The following is a 12,151-nucleotide window of genomic DNA, read 5'->3' on the forward strand; positions in this document are numbered from 1 at the left end:
TTTTTACATCTGTTATATGTCTCAGGTTTATAGTAACCTCATCATGAAGGTGAGGCAAATATAACAGTTCCCATTCTCTAAATGAGAAAACTGGAGCTGAGAGGATTTAAATGATCTGTTCAAAGTGATTAGTAGCTAGAGGACCCAGGGCTGACCTCAGCCTCAAGGACTCCTAGTTTGATGCTCTTTCTACTAGGCTTGTGCCTTTACTTCTATTATCTCTCTGAAAGAGCCCTTCACAGCCTTGTGTAAAGCATACATTCTAAGCGAGTACTTGTTAGATTAATGAAGGTTTCTTTTTTAGAGATAAGAAAATATGCCCAAATCAAGAATGCTTAGTGGTCTCACCTGTTAACCCAACTACAACATCTTGAAAAATGCTGAGAGAAAGGACTACAACTTAGAAGATAAAATTGGCATCTTAAATATTCTGAGTATTCACAACCTATTGTATATAACTTAGTTTGGGGTGGATGTGAAAATCATGAGGGATACCATATATATAAATGATTAAAGAGCAAAAATAAATACCACACACTAGGATCTAATGAATTTCAGTTTCTCCTCTGCTCTGCAGATGGAAGGAACACTTCAGTTTCCAGACCCACGTGCTGCCTGGTCTCCTTGCCCAGCCCACACTTGCTCAAGCTTGTCTGGCCTCCTGTGGGGCTCCCTCTGTTACTGCCCCATGTTTCATACGTAACTTCCTGGTCACCACAACCAGATTATGAACACCTGGAGTAAAGGGATTGTAGCTAAAGTCCTTTCTATTTCCTTCATGCAATGCTTCTTGGATGAATAATAGAATAAATAAGCTGACATTATGTTACATTTGTCAACCCTCTGTAGGCATAGTGTATCAAATTTGAAGTACCGCAGTTTAGGAAATATGAGAGAGGATAGATATTAAAGGAAATGGTGATTATGAGAAGTGGATATAAATGAAATCTTGAAGATAGGTTAAATATCTGGTATAACAGTGGGTGTGGATGAGCTTATATCCATGTTTGATGCATATTTTGGTAACAGATGGCAAGCTTTATGAAGATGCATATGGAGCTTAACACTGTGCATGGCAAAGAAGACATACTTAGTTAATCTTTGTCAACCTAATTAATAGAAGATATTTATAGACAAGGGAAGAACACACCTCCAGTCCTACTTCCTCCTTTGAGTTATCAAAGTTCACCGTTTGGTTTACCGTCTGCCTTCTTAGCTTACACAATTAAGGCTTGGTGAGAGAAAGAACTGTGGAAAGTAGAAGACAGACAAAACCCCTGCAGAATAAATGACCTGCAAAATTAGTAACTGACCTATATTCCTCAACAGTCAAAGGGGCCTAGGATGCTTCTTAGGAGATGAGGGAAGGGCAATTTTAGTGGTGTGGACAGGAACACTTGAAACACAAAAGGCATGTTTCCATAACTCAGAGACAGACCTCACACCCGCGCTCGGGCAATGTGAGGACTAGGCCGTAGGGCCATGATCTCCAGACTCATGCTGGACTTTGCTATGCTTTGAAATAGATCTCACAAAGGGAAAACCACCATTTTAAAAGGCACATAAAGATGGAAATAGAAGAGTGTTAACTTATTCACTTAATTAACACTGGGTGATATTCAGGCACTAAAATATTAAATGGTTACTCTTTACCATGAGCGAAGTTCGAATACCGTATTGGCTCCTCCCATGAGATGCACTGTTAATGCAGCATCTCAAGCAAGGAGGAGGATTTTCCCACACTACTGAAGGAAACTTGTCATCATCTCCTCCAGGATCTAGCTGGTCACGCCTGGCCAATCACTGGATTTGCATGGTATGATCATTAGAAAGACTCTCTCCCTGAAGATCCTCCATCATATCTGCTGTCAGCAAATCGGGGACAGGCTAATAACGGCTATGCACAGAGAATCCTGGGTTTTTAGCAGATAAGAATTCAGACTTAATGTGCTCAGGATGTTCAAAATCACATCAGAGAGAATAATTTGACATGAGGATAAATAATACATTGGCTGGTTAGCCTGCAAATAAACGATGACTCCTGAAAAGTATACCTATTCGAATCCTATCTTTTTGAGCAAAATTGGGCCCACCATAGAGGCAGAGCTGCTCCTTCACTTCTAAGTTTAATATTCCTGCTTTGGCACAGGGGTTCCTTTTTCATTAGAGCTTTTCAACCAGAAAAGATAATATCTGCATATATTATTCTATGTATTTACTTCAGACTGAACAGGGTGAGGCTTGGTGGAGCCGTTTCCATACGTGGAATACTAACAGGAACGGCGGCAGAACGAAGGAGAGGCGCAGACAGGGCGGACCATGACAGCGGCCCTTGTCTCAGGGTCGTGGAAGAGGCGGGGCAGTTTCTCAGATAAGGGAGCTTGGCAGAAGCACAGAATTTCTTTGAAGAAAGATTTAAAAAATAGCTCGAAGTTCTGCCGCAGACATTTTTCGCAACTTGTACCAAATAATGAGCATGCAGGATTCAAAAAGACACCAATACAGCAGAACTACTGAGATCATTAGTAGTAATGAAAACCGGCTAATAATGAAAACCGGCTAATGGATTCCTATACCTATGTACCTGCAACAAAAGTTTAGATTGACAAAGAAGCATATATGTTTATACTTCCAAAAATAGAGTTCATAGGAAATGTATTTTAGAAAATGTATTTTTGCTATTTATAAAAAATAATAAAGAAAATCTCTGATAGGACCCCAAGGCCTGTGAGCTACGATGCTGCTGGCCCCCTTGCACATTAGGGATTCAAAATGCCTGAGAGTAGATGAGTTGGGAACTGCCTGGAAGTATGAATCAGTCATCTTTGTTTCGTTGTACCCTCACTGTGGTTTGGAACTATGGTTTTCATGGTGCACTGCTCTGTAACCTTCCAGGTATATATTTATATCTCGTCATACCAACTAAGCTGCAACTCCTCAGGAGAAATTCTCTGTTGCTTTTTTTTTTTTATTCTGTCACCTGACACCTTGCACAGTGCTGGCCACATCGAAACACACACACATGCACAAGACAACACCTCCCAAAAATACTCATATGTGGAGAGGACTAGGATGGAGCTGCCCTGGGACAGATGGGGATTGCTTATGGAAAAGAACAGTCCTTTGTCTAGACTGGGTAGCTCAGTTGGTTAGAGTGTTGTCCCTGATAAGGCTAGGTTGCTGGTTCAATTTCCAGCTGCACATACAAGAATCAACCACTGAATGCATAAAAAAGTGGAACAACAAATCGATGTTTCTTTCTCACTCTCACTGTTTCCCTCCCTCCCTCTCTCTCTAAAATCAATAACAACAACAACAATAATAATAATAATAATAATAATAATAAAAACAGTCTCTTGAAGGCACTTTAAGGACAAGTCATTTTCAGTACCCCCAACATCTAGCATAAAGCTTAGCACAGAGTGAGTACCCAGTGACTGGTAAATACAGAGGCATAGTTTTGATTTGTGAGTCTAGTTAAGGTACACACTCACTCTGTAGTTTGCATATCAACAGTCCTTTCCCTTCATCATTCTCTCAGTGGATGATTAAGCATAAAGTAGAACTAAAATTCAAAGGAAAAAATTGGGTCAAATAGCCTCAGGTGTTGAATACACAGACAGGTTAGGTATGACTTTTCTGAGCTAAGGAGCTGGGAGGTGTCCTGAGGGGAACTGGGCATTGGAGGGGGAAGGTGACATTTACACTGGGAGGCGGGAATAGAAGGGGAGAAAGTGACTCCATGGTGGACCAGCTTCAAGATTCAGGAGGCATGGCAGAAGCAGGTGATGATCTGTAGAGCTATCTTAGTCTCTGACAGAAACAAGAAAATGCAGTTTCCGTGAAGAAATCAAAAGGGACAGAATGTGATCACATAAATCAGAGAAAAATTAGTATGTGGCAGACATGCATTTGAGCATAGTAAGTGTGCTTTTACCTTGGGATCACTGTCTAGAGCTCTCTCTCTCTCTAGAAAGCCACATGACTCCCTTCTTCCCTTCCTTCGGGCCTTTACTCATTCATCATTTTATCAATGAGGTTTTCTTTAACCATATTATTCAAAACATAGCAGTCTATTATTTCCCCATTCCTTTGTAAATCCCATTCTGCTTACCCTGCTTTTCTACGTAACATTCATCACTTCCTAAAATACCAGTTATTTTCTTATGTATTTAAGGTCTGTCTCTTTTGAGTATAAGAAAAGGCCCGTGAAGGCAGGAATGCTGTCTGTGTGTGTTCACTGCCGCTTCCCCAGCACCTAGAACAGTGCCCAGGACTGGGTAGACAGGGGCCCAATGGCAGAAGGTAGAGTCCCCGGGGGATGGTGCTGAGAACTGGAGAGTGCAGCATTCCTGATCGATCACAAGTTCTTCTTTGCTGTGTAATCATGTTCTCTTCACTGGCTTCAGTGTGTGAACTATAATAGTGTGTCATTTAGACGAGGTTGAGACTAGGAAAAACATCATATTTCCCCAGGGAAGAAGCTGGACTAGTCCATTTCTTTGAATTTCTTCTGGTTCATAGTCTGATTGCTTTGTGATTCTAAAATTTCATGATCTAAATGTTGCATATTCTTCTACAGTGAACCCTTTGCTTTGAAATCAAATGACTATCTCAATTTAACATGAAATTCCGAGATGATGAAATGTATTGGTAATATATATCCTATATATATGTTAATAAAATACATATATATGCACATATACATATATATGCAAACATAAGATTATAAAAACAAAATAATTATTTATGTTGTTAGCCTACCAGTTATTCTATATTGGCAAGTTGGTTTATATATCCAGTTGAACCAAGGGGAAGGACATTCAAAGCATTTTTCTTGATGTATTTTCTTTTTCACCATTTGCTATTTAAAAGAATTGACCAAACACAGTAGACAATTCCTTGGCTGTTATTAGAGAAAGCTTTGAGCTTGAATCAATGTGATATTTTGCTCTGCAGGTATTGAAAATCATTGCACTGTTGTCACTAATTACTTTGGTATTCTGCAAAAGTACAAAGTGTCAGCTATTTATTAATAAATCTGTTTTTGTAGTAGGGGGGTGCATCTTCGCTGTTTATCATGTACCAGCAGTAAAATTATACTGAAGCGCCGAATAGAGTATGTGATGAAAAGCTCTGTCAGTGTGTGGCATATCTGTTGATTAAAAAGCAGGTAAAAGGATGCACAAGTAGGACAATGTACATTCAATTCTTCCAAAGCACTCATCACCAATGATGGCTTTTACATGGATTAAAAGCTGTCAGCTATAATCATTTGTCAAGCAATTCTGAAATGGGGAAATATAAAATTAAGAAGAGACTTCTGATGGCTTGTCACAGTCAGCTGCTGGGCTAGACTTGCACAGAATTCAGGAGATTAAGTTGATAAAACACACATTTATTTGCTTCTCTGGTGCAACTAAATTGAGGAAGGTGGATTGCAAGACGGATTCCTCATCTCTTGCACTCATCAGTGAGTGATGGAGAAATCAGTCTTCTATCTTTATCTTTTCAATGGAGTTCTTCTAGGGACATAAGCCATAGCTCTAAACCATTCTAGGGAACAAAATTGTTTGCTCAGATAAGATGGAGTGATGGGAAAATGTACTTCTCAATCATATTTGAGCCATTGTGTACTCAAATTTAGTGCTGTATGTAGATATCTATGAAATACAACTTGGGGAACATGGAGGAAACCTTCTTAGCCCCTTTGGATCATTGGCACTAGCTTACCTTAATTTCTGAGACCATTGTCACTATGTTTGCCATCTCCCATCAATTGCTTTTCCCCTTGGTTCAATTTCCGAGTACGTGTAAGGAGCAGTTTAAGGATAACCCTAACAAATGAACTGTATCAGGGTGAGAAATACGAGACAGCTCCTGGGTACCCTGCCCTTGAACCAACCTCAGAGAATGTGAACCTGCTTACAGAACCTTCATTTAATCCAGACAACAGAGCTCTCTGCTCTGACAAAAACCCTAAAGCTTTTCAGAACATGTGAATTGAATGTTTAATACTATGTGCCAAGCAAAGAGGGAGGAATACAAAGTGACTTCTGTTCTTAGTGGGAGGCAAGTATATCATTAAGTAACTGCACACATGCAATATGTCAATTGAGGAATGCATTATGTTGCTTGGAGTTTACAGAGAGATGAGTGACATATTGAGCTTGTGGGAAGGGTTCAAGAACACTTTGTGGAGAAAACTACTTTAGAGGTCACCAGGTAGGACAGAAAGTTTAAAATATTGCAAAAGACATGCAGAGAAAGGGAACCAACTTACACGGAGCCTGGTACCTCTCCTATTACTCTCTTTTATTTCCCCCACCGCAGCCTGAATCATTTATTTTTCTCTTCTGTGGCAGCTTTTATTCATGTGGTCCTGTGTAGCTTAAGGGTATTTACATGTGTTTCCTCATTTGATCTTCTAGCCACCTTCTGTGGTATGCAGGTCCAGCAGAGACTGGCCACGTGCTACACAAAAAGACTTGAATGATGATTTTCTCAATTTTTCTAAGGAGAGCACGTAGACAACTCCATTCTACATGCATAGGAGAGAAGTTAATTCATTTCATGTCAGGGGTGTCATAGGGCATCAAGACTTAATTTTCTGGTTGAGAAAGCATAGGATAGAATTTCCCCAAACTCATCTCTCCTTTGTTTGGACCACAAAGATAGACTACAGTCTCTTGCCTTCCTGGAAGGGAAATTGTGCCAAGTGACAAAGTTTTATGTGGTTGGACACATGTAGAATTGATATGTGCCACGTCTCAACCAGGCTGATGAAAATCCTCCTGAATGCTTCTTCCTATGCGTGCCCATCCACCAGCTGAAATAGGAGATGAAATGATATAGAAACAGATGCAGCCATGAGAAGGAAGGATCCTGAATTCCTAAATTACTGCATCAAAAACCAACTGCCAAATGCCATTATTGAACTATCCTTCAAAGAAGAAATAAAGCCGTGTTATGTTATACAATTTTATTTTGGGAGTTGTTCTAAAAATGATTAGCCTTTCCTGATTAATGTAGCAGAAGAGGTATTTCCCCACCCCCAGGTTTACAACGAAGGGAAAAGAATGATTCATAGAAAAAAAAACTGATCAGGTCAAAATGGGAAGATGATGGAAACTCCACTTGCACATGATGCAACCCTAGGGCCCTGTTCTTACCATGCACCACAATATCTCCTTTACATAGAGGCTAGGGGCTCCACTCTGTGCCACACAAGAACTAGGGCCAGCATAAAAGCTCTTTAATAAAGTGTTTAGGTGAACTCAAGCAGCTGAGTATATGCTTCGGCGCTGAGGATCAAGCCCTGTGTTTGGGCTCCTTTCCAAAGCTGCCTGAGTGCTTGCCCTTCTGCTTACTCTCAGGGGTATGCAGGCCTCCTGTTACACTGCCCAGTGACACCACAGACCTGTCGTTCCGTCCGTTCTGCAGCCCGGCCTCTCCATGCATCAGCTACAGCTCAGCAACATGGACACCACTGGGAAGTTATTAGAAATCTAGAATCCCAGGCCCTACTTCACGTCTTCTGAACCAAAATCTGCATTTTAACTAAATCTGCGGTGCCGGGGTCCAGCCCCAGGGGGGATCCAGGGGTCCCACAGGAGGAGACGGCGTCAGCGAAAATCGAGTGAGAGAGCCGAATTCTTTTCTTTCTCTTTATTCTCTGGTTAGCATTTACTGCCAGGCATCTCTGCCAATGGCTGGTCTAACTTTACTTTTTATGCACACACACTAAGTTATAATCACATGGTATTTTGAATACATCATTGTTTTAGTTTAACTATGGTTACATATTTCTAGATAACAGTTAATTCATATCGATAAGCTACAAGTCAGGTGGTAAGTTATTCAAAGTAGTTATACAATAGTAATAATAATATTGGTACAAACTTCTAAAAGATTAGTACTAATTAATAACTCTATTTTACTGTTGTTGTGAGTCAAGGGTGCAGAAAGAGATAGCAGACAAAATCATCAAGGACTAGCAAAGGACCACCGCTTGCTCAGGCAAATAGCCTTGAGTTCATGTAGTGTCCTAATTCTATTTTCACAAGACTACAAAAGGCTTGCTATTTAAGAAACTAACATAACATTAAGAGTAACTTTTACTTAAAGATACATGGAGTGCACCTGCAAGATAGCTAGTAGCAACATAATATCAGAAGGCATTAATTGCTATTGCTGCTATGAATCCCACCACTTTCCTCTCCTTATTCTTGGAAGATACCAAAATCTCACGAGAATGTTTTACTGAGAAAAGCCCAGCAACTCCCTTCAGTGACAAAACAAGTCTTTTAACAAAACATTCTTTACTTTCCAGCTGCACTCCTATCCAAGGCCACGCAACAGGCCACTCCACTATACTTTACCTAAGATTCTAATGTCTAGTTAAACTTTATTTATTTACTATATTCATACACTAGTTAAGTTCTAACTTTATTCTTTCTAACATGATTAATAAGAAGAAATTCTCCTACAAACTTAACCCTTTATGAGGGATATCATGGCCAGCCTCTTATGTTTATGAGCCCAGTTCAAGGGGCTTACAGGCTTTTCTGTGGAACTTACACCTTCTGTCTCATTTCCAAAGAAATTACTACAAATCTACAGGGAAAGCTCGGTACTATTATCCCTGTGCCATAAATAATAACACACACCCAGAAAAGGGGGGAATATAAGGCCAGATTAATTCAAAAGATTAAAGGGGGAAGTATCGTTGTGCCTTTCCTTTGCGGTGACTTTGTCAACCCACAGCTGTTGGTCTTCACTGCGGTGACTCTATCAACCAGTAGCCATCGATCTTCTTTTGCTGTGACTTTGTCAACCAGCAGTTGTGGATCTTCTCCTGCTATGACCTAGTTAGCCAGCATTAGTGGATCGGCTCCCGACACTGCAGGTCATCTGTATGCATATTAAATTTTGAGAATTGATGGTCCACAGCGGGCTGTGCCCTGATATGTGCTTTCCTGAACTCGAGTGCCTCCAGCATCTGTGTCTCTTCCAGTGAGTGTCCTCTTCATCTCAGTAATTCTCTATGAATTCTCTTACCTCTACCCACTGTTATCTGGAGGCCATTGTGTTGATTTTAGAGACCTGCTTTGACTCATGTCCATCCTGGGTTTGATTTCTCTTCATGTGAGCTAGCCATCTCAGACTGAGAACCTATGTCACAAGCAGGTGTCAGCTCTTGTAAAGAACATGTGGACTCTATGGAACAACATGTTGCTGCTCTGTAGTCATTAAAACCTTAGTTAATTAAAGTATCATAACAGCTCCAGATACTGAATGGAAATCTAAGGAAAATGAGCCCTAGATTAGTCAGTCAATTATTATGTGAATCTGTACTAGAGGGGAAAGATCAGGACTTAAGAGTTATCCTGGGAGGACCTATCTTGTTGGGCACCCATTCTATCCATTTTGGACTAATTAGTATTTTATAATTTCCCTCCACTATATAACATATTGGCTTGCTTTCCTCTTGTGGAATTATAAAAATAAAAGCTATCTTATCAACTCCCTGCCTTTTAAGTAAGAATATATTGCAGTTCTTTACTGAGATACCTCAAATGTCAGCAGGGAGGGCACATAGCATCTCTTTCTATCTTCTGTATTTTATTGCTACCCAGGCATCTAGTTCTGAGAATCAGTCAAGAACAAAAGTGCAGATACTTGTACTCAGGTAACCCAGACAGCTATAGTCTATGAACTAGGTGACTCAAATGTTTTAAGAGATCAAATTTAGAGTCTCTGGACCTGGAATTTAATTACTCAAAATAATTCTGGCTTCTTAATTGTTGCATACCTGAGCTTGGAGCACATTGTTCTCTATATGCTAACAAGTAAAGAATTTGGGGGACATTATCAATAGTGGTCTTTGGCTGGTGGTGGAGAAGAGGGTGGACCCAGTTGGCTAGGTTTCAATTTCATCCCTTCATACTTTTTCTAGGAACTGGGAACAGTTGCTTAACCTCTCCAACTCCCAGTGTCCTAATCTGAAGATGGATTCATGTTTTTTTTTTGTATTTTTCTGAAGCTGGAAACGGGGAGAGACAGTCAGACAGACTCCCGCATGCGCCCGACCGGGATCCACCCGGCACGCCCACCAGGGGCGACGCTCTGCCCACCAGGGGGCGATGATCTGCCCCTCCGGGGGGTCACTCTGCCATGACCAGAGCCACTCTAGCGCCTGGGGCAGAGGCCAAGGAGCCATCCCCAGCGCCCAGGCCATCTTTGCTCCAATGGAGCCTTGGCTGTGGGAGGGGAAGAGAGAGAAAGAGAGGAAGGGGGGGTGTGGAGAAGCAAATGGGCGCTTCTCCTGTGTGCCCTGGCTGGGAATCGAACCTGGGTACCCCGCACGCCAGGCCGACGCTCTACCGCTGAGCCAACCGGCCAGGGTGGATTCATGGTTTTTTTTGTGAAGATAAATACATAAGATATAAAAAGTTCTTAGAACAGACAGTAGTACAAGATCATCAAGAAAAATCAGCCACTGTCTATTGTGCCCATTTGCAACATTGTAATCTTTAGCAGGTGTGGAAAGAAAGGCATTAAAATAAACTAGTCATTATCTTTGGCTGAAATGTTTCCCTCTGCTTTCAGACTGGAAAACATACTATACAAGGGTTGAAAACACCATTGTAGATGACAATAGCGCCATAGATGGGGACCCTTACACAGCCAAGAGGCCACAGGAGGACACTGGACATAGAGGTTAAAATATTAATTGCTCTGTTTATTTTGCTGAACATTGAACTGGCTTTCTCCCTTAATGAGACTCTAGCTTTCCTAAGACTTCCCCAGTCTGATTTTCCACATGGTCACAATGACACATGGCCACAGGATTCTTGAATTGATCCAAGACATAAAAACCAAATGTTGTCTCTGTGTTCCGCTATCTGTCCCTGGTTCTGGGAGTCCCTTGGCTTCCTTACAGAGATCAGTATCTGTGTGATAAGGAGTCACTGCTTAGTTGTGGACTGTCAGGGCTCAGAAGCCTCTTAAGACATTAAGTGTCCTGTGCAGATCTGATATTCCTGTCTCCCATTCCACTCTCCTGTGTTGTCCAATCATTCGTTAATGACACCAACGTGTAACAGCCTTACCGGGTGTTGTGTCCTCTTCAAATTTTCTCAGAACTGATTTAATACCATTTTACAGGCCTGTGCAATTCATCCAAACCCTTAAATCATTTTTCTCTCCTCAGCTTAAAGCCTTTCAATTCAATACCTCCAATGATAAGGCTTAACATTATAACAGCTTAAGATGCTCTTGCTCTTGGATGTATGAGGGGAAATAACTGTTGTATCATTGCCAGTATTTATCATGAGGTGTTTTTTTTAAAAAGCACATCACAGAGTATTAAAACAACCAACATCTAGCAAATTTTATTTTCATATTTAGAGAATGTCTTTGAACAGAAAATGACAATTGTGAGTAAGCTATCTGTGACTTGCTTCCAGTATACTTTTAGCAGCGCTACTTTCAGAATAACCAAAGCCTCATATGGAATATAACACTTTTCTTCAAAATCAGATATTAAAAAGCAAAATAAATAATTTTATTATGTATCACTTACCGAACAAAGTAGAAACTTTTTTGATTTTTTATTAAAAGTGACAGTATTTCTCAGCACCTACTCATTTCCATAAACCTAATATTCTTCTTCATTCAGTGTAACAATATTTCTAGGTTTGCCTTCCTTAGTATATCCTCATACCCATTTTTCTCTCTCTTAGCACTCTTATCACTGTAGAGTGATTGTTTAGGTACCTCTATCTTCCCTGGTCCCTCTCTCTCTAGAGACCTAGTTAGTGCCTTGATCTATCTGAAGGTCCGCACTTTGACCCATACCTATTCAGCAGTGAAATATTAGACCAGGAAACCTCTTGAGGCTCTGATGAGCAAGCGCGTGTATCAGGTGAGCCCTTTCCCTGGGGTGTGTAATTTCAACGGTCAGGAACCATTGATGATCATCATCTGAGTTTATTGTTTCTTTATGGTACATTACATTGGCTATGGTGATATCTGATATGTATATCTTTTCTTTGTTCAATAACCACAATATTCCCTAGAAATAGAGAAAGTTTACTTCATTAGCTATTTGCTTATCTTCAGATGTATTCCTTTTGGGAAAGGCAGG

This window comes from Saccopteryx leptura, chromosome 5 (genome assembly GCF_036850995.1).
Source record: "Saccopteryx leptura isolate mSacLep1 chromosome 5, mSacLep1_pri_phased_curated, whole genome shotgun sequence".
Classification (NCBI taxonomy): Eukaryota; Metazoa; Chordata; class Mammalia; order Chiroptera; family Emballonuridae; genus Saccopteryx; species Saccopteryx leptura.